Raw genomic sequence first — 14012 nt, 5'->3', positions numbered from 1 at the left:
TTCCCTAGAAGACCAGTAGTAGTTTCCGATGCACATCTGGAGGCATTCTGTACTCTGTGGACTATCAGAGTGTTGGTGAAACAGAGAAATTGCATCGAGATTGAATACAACAGTCTCCATGCGCAGTTTCGACCATGGGGGTAATTCTCAAACAGTCTTCGCTTTGATAGTTCCCTGGAAGACCAGTAGTAGTTTCAATTGCACATCTGGGGGCATTCTGTAATCTGTGGACTACCAGAGTGTTGATGAAACACAGAAATTGCATCGGGATTGAATACAACAGTCACCATGCGCACTTTACACCATGGGAGTAATGTCTCTAACAGTCTACGCTTTGATCGTTCCCTGGAAGACCAGTAGTAGTTTCCGATGCACATATGGAGGCTTTCCGTAATCTGTGGACTATCAGAGTGTTGATGAAACACAGAAATTGCATCGGGATTGAATACACCAGTCACCATGCCCACTTGTCTTCCTTGGGAGTAATGTTTCAAAGAGTTTACGCTTTGATCGTTACCTGGAAGACCAGTAGCAGTTTCCGATGCACATCTGGAGGCATTCTGTAATCTGTGGAATATCTGAGTGTCGATGAAACACAGAAATTGCATCGGGATTGAATACAACAGTCACCATTCCCACTTTCCTCCATGGGAGTAATGTCTCAAACAGGCTACGCTTTGATCGTTCCCTGGAAGAGCAGTAGTAGTTTCCGATGCACATCTGGAGGCTTTCTGTTCTCTTTGGACTATCAGAGTGTTGATGAAACACAGAAATTGCATCGGGATTGAATACAACAGTCACCATGCCCACTTGTCTTCCTTGGGAGTAATGTTTCAAAGAGTTTACGCTTTGATCGTTACCTGGAAGACCAGTAGCAGTTTCCGATACACATCTGGAGGCATTCTGTAATCTGTGGACTATCAGAGTGTTGATGAAACTCAGATATTGCATCGGGAATGAATACAAGAGTCACCATGCGCAGTTTCCTCCATGGGAGTAATGTCTCAAACAGTCTACGATTTGATCGTTCCCTGGAAGACCAGTAGTAGTTTCCGATGCACATCTGGGGGCTTTCTGTAATCTGTGGACTATCAGAGTGTTGATGAAACACAGAAATTGCCTCGGGATTGAATACAACAGTCACCATGCGCGCTTTCCTCCATGGGAGTAATGTCTCTAACAGTCTACGCTGTGATCGTTCCCCAGAAGACCAGTAGTAGTTTCCTATGCACATCTGGAGGCTTTCTGTACACTGTGGACTATCAGAGTGTTGATGAAACACAGAAATTGCATCGGGGTGTAATACAATAGTCTCCATGCGCAGTTTCCTCCGTGGGAGTAATGTCTCTAACAGTTTACGATTTGATCGTTCCCAGGAAGACCAGTAGCAGTTTCCGATGCACATCTGGAGGCTTTCTGTTCTCTGTGGACTATCAGAGTGTTGATGAAACACAGAAATTGCATCGGGATTGAATACAACAGTCACCATGCGCACTTTCCTCCATGGGAGTAATTCTCAAACATTCTATGCTTTGACCGTTCCCTGTAAGACCAGTAGTAGTTTCCGATGCACATCTCGAGGCATTCTGTACTCTGTGGACTATCTGAGTGTTGATGAAACACAGAAATTGCATCGGGATTGAATACACCAGTCACCATGCGCACTTTCCTCCATGGCAGTAATGTCTCGAACTGTCTACGCTTTGATCGATCCCTGGAAGACCAGTAGTAGTTTCCGCTGCACATCTGGAGGCATTCAGTTGTCTGTGGACTATCAGAGTGTTGATGAAACACAGAAATTGCGTCGGGAATGAATACAACAGTCACCATGCGCACTTTCCTCCACGGGAGTACTGTCTCAAACAATCTATCCTTTGATCGTTCCCTGGAAGACCAGTAGTAGTTTCCGATGCACATCTGGTGGCATTCTGTAATGTGTAGACTATCAGAGTGTTGATGAAACACAGTAACTGCATCGGGATTGAATACAACAGTCACCATTCGCACTTCCCTCCATGGGAGTAATGTCCTAACAATCTACGCATTGATCGTTCACTAGAAGACCAGTAGTAGTTTCCGATGCACATCTGGAGGTTTTCTGTACGCTGTGGACTATCAGAGTGTTGATGAAGCACAGAAATTGCATCGGGATTGAATACAACAGTCTCCATGCGCAGTTTCCTCCATGGGAGTAGTGTCTCAAATAGTCTACGCTTTGATCGTTCCCTGGAAGACCAATAGTTGTTTCAATTGCACATCTGGAGGCATTCTGTAATCTGTGGACCAAAAGAGTGTTGATAAAACACAGATATTGCATCGGGATTGAATACAACAGTCACCATGCGCACTTTACTCCATGGGAGTAATGTCTCCAACAGTCTACGCTTTGATCGTTCACTGGAAGACCAGTAGTATTTTTCGATGCACATATGGAGGTTTACAGTAAATTGTGGACTATCAGAGTATTGATGAAACACAGAAATTGCATCGGGATTGAATACAACAGTTACCATGCGCACTTTCCTCCATCGGAATAACGTTTCAAAGAGTTTACGCTTTGATCGTTCCCTGGAAGACCAGTAGTAGTTTCCGATGCACATCTGGAGGCATTCTGTAATCTGTGGAGTATCAGAGTATTCATGAAACACAGAAATTGCATCGGGATTGAATACAACAGTCACCATGCGCACATACCTACATAAAAGTAATGTCTCAACAGTCTACGCTTTGATCGTTCCCTGGAAGACCAGTATTAGTTTCCGATGCACATCTGGGGGCTTTCTGTTCTCTGTGGACTACCAGAGTGTTGATGAAACACAGAAATTGCATCGGGATTGAATACAACAGTCGTCATGCACTCTTTCCTCCATGGGAGTAATTCTCAAACAGTCAATGCTTTGATCGTTCCCTGTAAGACCAGTAGTAATTTCCGAATTACATCTCGGGGCATTCTGTACCCTGTGGACTATCAGAGTGTTGATGAAACACAGAAACTGCATCGGGATTGAATACAACAGCCACCATGCGCAGTTTCCTCCATGGGAGTAATGTCTCAAACAGTCTTTGCTTTGATCGTTCCCTGGAAGACCAGTAGTAGTACCCGATGCACATCTGAAGGCTTTCTGTAATCTGTGGACTATCAGAGTGTTGATGAAACACAGAAATTGCCTCGGGATTGAATACAACGGTCAACATGCCCACTTTCCTCCATGGGAGTAATTCTCAAACAGTCTATGCTTTGATCGTTCCCTGTAAGACCAGTAGTAGTTTCCGATGCACATCTGGTGGCATTCTGTAATCTGTGGACTATCAGAGTGTTGATGAAACACAGAAATTGCATCGGGAATGAATACAACAGTCACCATGCGCAGTTTCCTCCATGGGAGTAATGTCTCAAACAGTCTACGCATTGATCGTTCCCTGGAAGACCAGTAGTAGTTTCCGATGCACATCTGGGGGCTTTCTGTAATCTATGGACTATCAGAGTGTTGATGTAACACAGAAATTGCCTCAGGATTGAATACAACAGTCACCATGCGCAATTTCCTCCATGGGAGTAATGTCTCTAACAGTCTACGCTGTGATCGTTCCCCAGAAGACCAGTAGTAGTTTCCTATGCACATCTGGAGGCTTTCTGTACACTGTGGACTATCAGAGTGTTGATGAAACACAGAAATTGCATCGGGGTGTAATACAATAGTCTCCATGCGCAATTTCCTCCATGGGAGTAATGTCTCTAACAGTCTACGCTGTGATCGTTCCCCAGAAGACCAGTAGTAGTTTCCTATGCACATCTGGAGGCTTTCTGTTCTCTGTGGACTATCAGAGTGTTGATGAAACACAGAAATTGCATCGGGATTGAATACAACAGTCACCATACGCACTTCCCTCCATGGGAGTAATTCTCAAACAGTCTATGCTTTGATCGTTCCCTGTAAGACCAGTAGTAGTTTCCGATGCACATCTCGAGGCATTCTGTACTCTGTGGACTATCTGAGTGTTGATGAAACACAGAAATTGCATCGGGATTGAATACACCAGTCACCATGCGCACTTTCCTCCATGGGAGTAATATCTCGAACTGTCTACGCTTTGATCGATCCCTGGAAGACCAGTAGTAGTTTCCGATGCACATCTGGAGGCATTCAGTAGTCTGTGGACTATCAGAGTGTTGATGAAACACAGAAATTGCGTCGGGATTGAATACAACAGTCACCATGCGCACTTTCCTCCACGGGAGTACTGTCTCAAACAATCTACGCTTTGATCGTTCCCTGGAAGACCAGTAGTAGTTTCCGATGAACATCTGGAGGCATTCTGTAATCTGTGGACTATCAGAGTGTTGATGAAACACAGAAATTGCATCGGGATTGAATACAACAGTCACCATGCGCACTTTCCTCCAGGGGGGTAATGTCTCTAACGGTCTACGCTTTGATCGTTCCCTAGAAGACCAGTAGTAGTTTCCGATGCACATCTGGAGGCATTCTGTACTCTGTGGACTATCAGAGTGTTGGTGAAACAGAGAAATTGCATCGAGATTGAATACAACAGTCTCCATGCGCAGTTTCAACCATGGGGGTAATTCTCAAACAGTCTTCGCTTTGATAGTTCCCTGGAAGACCAGTAGTAGTTTCAATTGCACATCTGGGGGCATTCTGTAATCTGTGGACTACCAGAGTGTTGATGAAACACAGAAATTGCATCGGGATTGAATACAACAGTCACCATGCGCACTTTACTCCATGGGAGTAATGTCTCTAACAGTCTACGCTTTGATCGTTCCCTGGAAGACCAGTAGTAGTTTCCGATGCACATATGGAGGCTTTCCGTAATCTGTGGACTATCAGAGTGTTGATGAAACACAGAAATTGCATCGGGATTGAATACACCAGTCACCATGCCCACTTGTCTTCCTTGGGAGTAATGTTTCAAAGAGTTTACGCTTTGATCGTTACCTGGAAGACCAGTAGCAGTTTCCGATGCACATCTGGAGGCATTCTGTAATCTGTGGAATATCTGAGTGTCGATGAAACACAGAAATTGCATCGGGATTGAATACAACAGTCACCATTCCCACTTTCCTCCATGGGAGTAATGTCTCAAACAGGCTACGCTTTGATCGTTCCCTGGAAGAGCAGTAGTAGTTTCCGATGCACATCTGGAGGCTTTCTGTTCTCTTTGGACTATCAGAGTGTTGATGAAACACAGAAATTGCATCGGGATTGAATACAACAGTCACCATGCCCACTTGTCTTCCTTGGGAGTAATGTTTCAAAGAGTTTACGCTTTGATCGTTACCTGGAAGACCAGTAGCAGTTTCCGATACACATCTGGAGGCATTCTGTAATCTGTGGACTATCAGAGTGTTGATGAAACTCAGATATTGCATCGGGAATGAATACAAGAGTCACCATGCGCAGTTTCCTCCATGGGAGTAATGTCTCAAACAGTCTACGATTTGATCGTTCCCTGGAAGACCAGTAGTAGTTTCCGATGCACATCTGGGGGCTTTCTGTAATCTGTGGACTATCAGAGTGTTGATGAAACACAGAAATTGCCTCGGGATTGAATACAACAGTCACCATGCGCGCTTTCCTCCATGGGAGTAATGTCTCTAACAGTCTACGCTGTGATCGTTCCCCAGAAGACCAGTAGTAGTTTCCTATGCACATCTGGAGGCTTTCTGTACACTGTGGACTATCAGAGTGTTGATGAAACACAGAAATTGCATCGGGGTGTAATACAATAGTCTCCATGCGCAGTTTCCTCCGTGGGAGTAATGTCTCTAACAGTTTACGATTTGATCGTTCCCAGGAAGACCAGTAGCAGTTTCCGATGAACATCTGGAGGCTTTCTGTTCTCTGTGGACTATCAGAGTGTTGATGAAACACAGAAATTGCATCGGGATTGAATACAACAGTCACCATGCGCACTTTCCTCCATGGGAGTAATTCTCAAACATTCTATGCTTTGACCGTTCCCTGTAAGACCAGTAGTAGTTTCCGATGCACATCTCGAGGCATTCTGTACTCTGTGGACTATCTGAGTGTTGATGAAACACAGAAATTGCATCGGGATTGAATACACCAGTCACCATGCGCACTTTCCTCCATGGCAGTAATGTCTCGAACTGTCTACGCTTTGATCGATCCCTGGAAGACCAGTAGTAGTTTCCGCTGCACATCTGGAGGCATTCAGTTGTCTGTGGACTATCAGAGTGTTGATGAAACACAGAAATTGCGTCGGGAATGAATACAACAGTCACCATGCGCACTTTCCTCCACGGGAGTACTGTCTCAAACAATCTATGCTTTGATCGTTCCCTGGAAGACCAGTAGTAGTTTCCGATGCACATCTGGAGGCATTCTGTACTCTGTGGACTATCAGAGTGTTGGTGAAACAGAGATATTGCATCGGGATTGAATACAACAGTCTCCATGCGCAGTTTCCTCCATGGGGGTAATTCTCAAACAGTCTTCGCTTTGATAGTTCCCTGGAAGACCAGTAGTAGTTTCAATTGCACATCTGGGGGCATTCTGTAATCTGTGGACTACCAGAGTGTTGATGAAACACAGAAATTGCATCGGGATTTAATACAACAGTCTCCATGCGCAGTTTCCTCCATGGGGGTAATTCTCAAACAGTCTTCGCTTTGATAGTTCCCTGGAAGACCAGTAGTAGTTTCAATTACACATCTGGGGGCATTCTGTAATCTGTGGACTACCAGAGTGTTGATGAAACACAGAAATTGCATCGGGATTGAATACAACAGTCACCATGCGCACTTTACTCCATGGGAGTAATGTCTCTAACAGTCTACGCTTTGATCGTTCCCTGGAAGACCAGTAGTAGTTTCCGATGCACATATGGAGGCTTTCCGTAATCTGTGGACTATCAGAGTGTTGATGAACCACAGAAATTGCATCGGGATTGAATACACCAGTCACCATGCCCACTTGTCTTCCTTGGGAGTAATGTTTCAAAGAGTTTACGCTTTGATCGTTACCTGGAAGACCAGTAGCAGTTTCCGATGCACATCTGGAGGCATTCTGTAATCTTTGGAGTATCAGAGTGTTGATGAAACACAGAATTTGCATCGGGATTGAATACAACAGTCACCATGCGCACATTCCTCTATAAAAGTAATGTCTCAACAGTCTACGCTTTGATCGTTCCCTGGAAGACCAGTAGTAGTTTCCGATGCACATCTGGAGGCATTCTGTAATCTGTGGAATATCAGAGTGTCGATGAAACACAGAAATTGCATCGGGATTGAATACAACAGTCACCATTCCCACTTTCCTCCATGGGAGTAATGTCTCAAACAGGCTACGCTTTGATCGTTCCCTGGAAGAGCAGTAGTAGTTTCCGATGCACATCTGGAGGCTTTCTGTTCTCTTTGGACTATCAGAGTGTTGATGAAACACAGAAATTGCATCGGGATTGAATACAAAAGTCACCATGCCCACTTGTCTTCTTTGGGAGTAATGTTTCAAACAGTTTACGCTTTGATCGTTACCTGGAAGACCAGTAGCAGTTTCCGATACACATCTGGAGGCATTCTGTAATCTGTGGACTATCAGAGTGTTGATGAAACTCTGAAATTGCATCGGGAATGAATACAACAGTCACCATGCGCAGTTTCCTCCATGGGAGTAATGTCTCAAACAGTCTACGATTTGATCGTTCCCTGGAAGACCAGTAGTAGTTTCCGATGCACATCTGGGGGCTTTCTGTAATCTGTGGACTATCAGAGTGTTGATGAAACAGAGAAATTGCCTCGGGATTGAATACAAAAGTCACCATGCGCGCTTTCCTCCATGGAAGTAATGTCTCTAACAGTCTACGGTGTGATCGTTCCCTGGAAGACCAGTAGTAGTTTCCTATGCACATCTGGAGGCTTTCTGTTCTCTGTGGACTACCAGAGTGTTGATGAAACACAGAAATTGCATCGGGATTGAATACAACAGTCACCATGCGCGCTTTCCTCCATGGGAGTAAAGTCTCAAACAGTCTACCACTTGATCGTTCCTTGGAAGACCAGTAGAGGTTTCCAATGAACATCTGGAGGCATTCTGTAATCTGTGGACTATCAGAGTGTTGATGAAACACAGAAATTGCATCGGGATTGAATACAACAGTCTCCATGCGCAGTTTCCTCCATGGGAGTAATGTCTCAAACAGTCTACGCTTTGATCGTTCCCTGGAAGACCAGTAGTAGTTCCCGATGGACATCTGGGGGCTTTCTGTAATCTGTGGACTATCAGAGTGTTGATGAAACACAGAAATAGCCTCGGGATTGAATACAACAGTCAACATGCCCACTTTCCTCCATGGGAGTAATTCTCAAACAGTCTATGCTTTGATCGTTACCTGTAAGACCAGTAGTAGTTTCCGATGCACATCTGGTTTCATTCTGTAATCTGTGGACTATCAGAGTGTTGATGAAACACAGAAATTGCATCGGGAATGAATACAACAGTCACCATGCGCAGTTTCCTCCATGGGAGTAATGTCTCAAACAGTCTACGCTTTGATCGTTCCCTGGAAGACCAGTAGTAGTTTCAATTGCACATCTGGAAGCATTCTGTAATCTGTGGACTAAAAGAGTGTTGATGAAACACAGAAATTGCATCGGGATTGAATACAACAGTCACCATGCGCACTTTCCTCCACGGGAGTACTGTCTCAAACAATCTACGCTTTGATCGTTCCCTGGAAGACCAGTAGTAGTTTCCGATGCACATCTGGTGGCATTCTGTAATGTGTAGACTATCAGAGTGTTGATGAAACACAGTAACTGCATCGGGATTGAATACAACAGTCACCATTCGCACTTCCCTCCATGGGAGTAATGTCCTAACAATCTACGCATTGATCGTTCACTAGAAGACCAGTAGTAGTTTCCGATGCACATCTGGAGGTTTTCTGTACGCTGTGGACTATCAGAGTGTTGATGAAACACAGATATTGCATCGGGATTGAATACAACAGTCTCCATGCGCAGTTTCCTCCATGGGAGTAGTGTCTCAAATAGTCTACGCTTTGATCGTTCCCTGGAAGACCAATAGTTGTTTCAATTGCACATCTGGAGGCATTCTGTAATCTGTGGACCAAAAGAGTGTTGATAAAACACAGATATTGCATCGGGATTGAATACAACAGTCACCATGCGCACTTTACTCCATGGGAGTAATGTCTCCAACAGTCTACGCTTTGATCGTTCACTGGAAGACCAGTAGTATTTTTCGATGCACATATGGAGGTTTACAGTAAATTGTGGACTATCAGAGTATTGATGAAACACAGAAATTGCATCGGGATTGAATACAACAGTTACCATGCGCACTTTCCTCCATCGGAATAACGTTTCAAAGAGTTTACGCTTTGATCGTTCCCTGGAAGACCAGTAGCAGTTTCCGATGCACATCTGGAGGCATTCTGTAATCTGTGGAGTATCAGAGTATTCATGAAACACAGAAATTGCATCGGGATTGAATACAACAGTCACCATGCGCACATACCTACATAAAAGTAATGTCTCAACAGTCTACGCTTTGATCGTTCCCTGGAAGACCAGTATTAGTTTCCGATGCACATCTGGAGGCTTTCTGTTCTCTGTGGACTACCAGAGTGTTGATGAAACACAGAAATTGCATCGGGATTGAATACAACAGTCGTCATGCACTCTTTCCTCCATGGGAGTAATTCTCAAACAGTCAATGCTTTGATCGTTCCCTGTAAGACCAGTAGTAATTTCCGAATTACATCTCGGGGCATTCTGTACCCTGTGGACTATCAGAGTGTTGATGAAACACGGAAACTGCATCGGGATTGAATACAACAGCCACCATGCGCAGTTTCCTCCATGGGAGTAATGTCTCAAACAGTCTTTGCTTTGATCGTTCCCTGGAAGACCAGTAGTAGTTCCCGATGCACATCTGAAGGTTTTCTGTAATCTGTGGACTATCAGAGTGTTGATGAAACACAGAAATTGCCTCGGGATTGAATACAACGGTCAACATGCCCACTTTCCTCCATGGGAGTAATTCTCAAACAGTCTATGCTTTGATCGTTCCCTGTAAGACCAGTAGTAGTTTCCGATGCACATCTGGTGGCATTCTGTAATCTGTGGACTATCAGAGTGTTGATGAAACACAGAAATTGCATCGGGAATGAATACAACAGTCACCATGCGCAGTTTCCTCCATGGGAGTAATGTCTCAAACAGTCTACGCATTGATCGTTCCCTGGAAGACCAGTAGTAGTTTCCGATGCACATCTGGGGGCTTTCTGTAATCTATGGACTATCAGAGTGTTGATGTAACACAGAAATTGCCTCAGGATTGAATACAACAGTCACCATGCGCAATTTCCTCCATGGGAGTAATGTCTCTAACAGTCTACGCTGTGATCGTTCCCCAGAAGACCAGTAGTAGTTTCCTATGCACATCTGGAGGCTTTCTGTACACTGTGGACTATCAGAGTGTTGATGAAACACAGAAATTGCATCGGAGTGTAATACAATAGTCTCCATGCGCAATTTCCTCCATGGGAGTAATGTCTCTAACAGTCTACGCTGTGATCGTTCCCCAGAAGACCAGTAGTAGTTTCCTATGCACATCTGGAGGCTTTCTGTTCTCTGTGGACTATCAGAGTGTTGATGAAACACAGAAATTGCATCGGGATTGAATACAACAGTCACCATACGCACTTTCCTCCATGGGAGTAATTCTCAAACAGTCTATGCTTTGATCGTTCCCTGTAAGACCAGTAGTAGTTTCCGATGCACATCTCGAGGCATTCTGTACTCTGTGGACTATCTGAGTGTTGATGAAACACAGAAATTGCATCGGGATTGAATACACCAGTCACCATGCGCACTTTCCTCCATGGGAGTAATATCTCGAACTGTCTACGCTTTGATCGATCCCTGGAAGACCAGTAGTAGTTTCCGATGCACATCTGGAGGCATTCAGTAGTCTGTGGACTATCAGAGTGTTGATGAAACACAGAAATTGCGTCGGGATTGAATACAACAGTCACCATGCGCACTTTCCTCCACGGGAGTACTGTCTCAGACAATCTACGCTTTGATCGTTCCCTGGAAGACCAGTAGTAGTTTCCGATGAACATCTGGAGGCATTCTGTAATCTGTGGACTATCAGAGTGTTGATGAAACACAGAAATTGCATCGGGATTGAATACAACAGTCACCATGCGCACTTTCCTCCAGGGGGGTAATGTCTCTAACGGTCTACGCTTTGATCGTTCCCTAGAAGACCAGTAGTAGTTTCCGATGCACATCTGGAGGCATTCTGTACTCTGTGGACTATCAGAGTGTTGGTGAAACAGAGAAATTGCATCGAGATTGAATACAACAGTCTCCATGCGCAGTTTCGACCATGGGGGTAATTCTCAAACAGTCTTCGCTTTGATAGTTCCCTGGAAGACCAGTAGTAGTTTCAATTGCACATCTGGGGGCATTCTGTAATCTGTGGACTACCAGAGTGTTGATGAAACACAGAAATTGCATCGGGATTGAATACAACAGTCACCATGCGCACTTTACTCCATGGGAGTAATGTCTCTAACAGTCTACGCTTTGATCGTTCCCTGGAAGACCAGTAGTAGTTTCCGATGCACATATGGAGGCTTTCCGTAATCTGTGGACTATCAGAGTGTTGATGAAACACAGAAATTGCATCGGGATTGAATACACCAGTCACCATGCCCACTTGTCTTCCTTGGGAGTAATGTTTCAAAGAGTTTACGCTTTGATCGTTACCTGGAAGACCAGTAGCAGTTTCCGATGCACATCTGGAGGCATTCTGTAATCTGTGGAATATCTGAGTGTCGATGAAACACAGAAATTGCATCGGGATTGAATACAACAGTCACCATTCCCACTTTCCTCCATGGGAGTAATGTCTCAAACAGGCTACGCTTTGATCGTTCCCTGGAAGAGCAGTAGTAGTTTCCGATGCACATCTGGAGGCTTTCTGTTCTCTTTGGACTATCAGAGTGTTGATGAAACACAGAAATTGCATCGGGATTGAATACAACAGTCACCATGCCCACTTGTCTTCCTTGGGAGTAATGTTTCAAAGAGTTTACGCTTTGATCGTTACCTGGAAGACCAGTAGCAGTTTCCGATACACATCTGGAGGCATTCTGTAATCTGTGGACTATCAGAGTGTTGATGAAACTCAGATATTGCATCGGGAATGAATACAAGAGTCACCATGCGCAGTTTCCTCCATGGGAGTAATGTCTCAAACAGTCTACGATTTGATCGTTCCCTGGAAGACCAGTAGTAGTTTCCGATGCACATCTGGGGGCTTTCTGTAATCTGTGGACTATCAGAGTGTTGATGAAACACAGAAATTGCCTCGGGATTGAATACAACAGTCACCATGCGCGCTTTCCTCCATGGGAGTAATGTCTCTAACAGTCTACGCTGTGATCGTTCCCCAGAAGACCAGTAGTAGTTTCCTATGCACATCTGGAGGCTTTCTGTACACTGTGGACTATCAGAGTGTTGATGAAACACAGAAATTGCATCGGGGTGTAATACAATAGTCTCCATGCGCAGTTTCCTCCGTGGGAGTAATGTCTCTAACAGTTTACGATTTGATCGTTCCCAGGAAGACCAGTAGCAGTTTCCGATGCACATCTGGAGGCTTTCTGTTCTCTGTGGACTATCAGAGTGTTGATGAAACACAGAAATTGCATCGGGATTGAATACAACAGTCACCATGCGCACTTTCCTCCATGGGAGTAATTCTCAAACATTCTATGCTTTGACCGTTCCCTGTAAGACCAGTAGTAGTTTCCGATGCACATCTCGAGGCATTCTGTACTCTGTGGACTATCTGAGTGTTGATGAAACACAGAAATTGCATCGGGATTGAATACACCAGTCACCATGCGCACTTTCCTCCATGGCAGTAATGTCTCGAACTGTCTACGCTTTGATCGATCCCTGGAAGACCAGTAGTAGTTTCCGCTGCACATCTGGAGGCATTCAGTTGTCTGTGGACTATCAGAGTGTTGATGAAACACAGAAATTGCGTCGGGAATGAATACAACAGTCACCATACGCACTTTCCTCCATGGGAGTAATTCTCAAACAGTCTATGCTTTGATCGTTCCCTGTAAGACCAGTAGTAGTTTCCGATGCACATCTCGAGGCATTCTGTACTCTGTGGACTATCTGAGTGTTGATGAAACACAGAAATTGCATCGGGATTGAATACACCAGTCACCATGCGCACTTTCCTCCATGGGAGTAATATCTCGAACTGTCTACGCTTTGATCGATCCCTGGAAGACCAGTAGTAGTTTCCGATGCACATCTGGAGGCATTCAGTAGTCTGTGGACTATCAGAGTGTTGATGAAACACAGAAATTGCGTCGGGATTGAATACAACAGTCACCATGCGCACTTTCCTCCACGGGAGTACTGTCTCAGACAATCTACGCTTTGATCGTTCCCTGGAAGACCAGTAGTAGTTTCCGATGAACATCTGGAGGCATTCTGTAATCTGTGGACTATCAGAGTGTTGATGAAACACAGAAATTGCATCGGGATTGAATACAACAGTCACCATGCGCACTTTCCTCCAGGGGGGTAATGTCTCTAACGGTCTACGCTTTGATCGTTCCCTAGAAGACCAGTAGTAGTTTCCGATGCACATCTGGAGGCATTCTGTACTCTGTGGACTATCAGAGTGTTGGTGAAACAGAGAAATTGCATCGAGATTGAATACAACAGTCTCCATGCGCAGTTTCGACCATGGGGGTAATTCTCAAACAGTCTTCGCTTTGATAGTTCCCTGGAAGACCAGTAGTAGTTTCAATTGCACATCTGGGGGCATTCTGTAATCTGTGGACTACCAGAGTGTTGATGAAACACAGAAATTGCATCGGGATTGAATACAACAGTCACCATGCGCACTTTACTCCATGGGAGTAATGTCTCTAACAGTCTACGCTTTGATCGTTCC

Source organism: Schistocerca gregaria, unplaced genomic scaffold (genome assembly GCF_023897955.1).
Source record: "Schistocerca gregaria isolate iqSchGreg1 unplaced genomic scaffold, iqSchGreg1.2 ptg000001l___fragment_3, whole genome shotgun sequence".
Taxonomy (NCBI): Eukaryota; Metazoa; Arthropoda; class Insecta; order Orthoptera; family Acrididae; genus Schistocerca; species Schistocerca gregaria.
The sequence above is the reverse complement of the archived record's forward strand: the minus strand, read 5'-3'. Positions refer to the sequence as shown.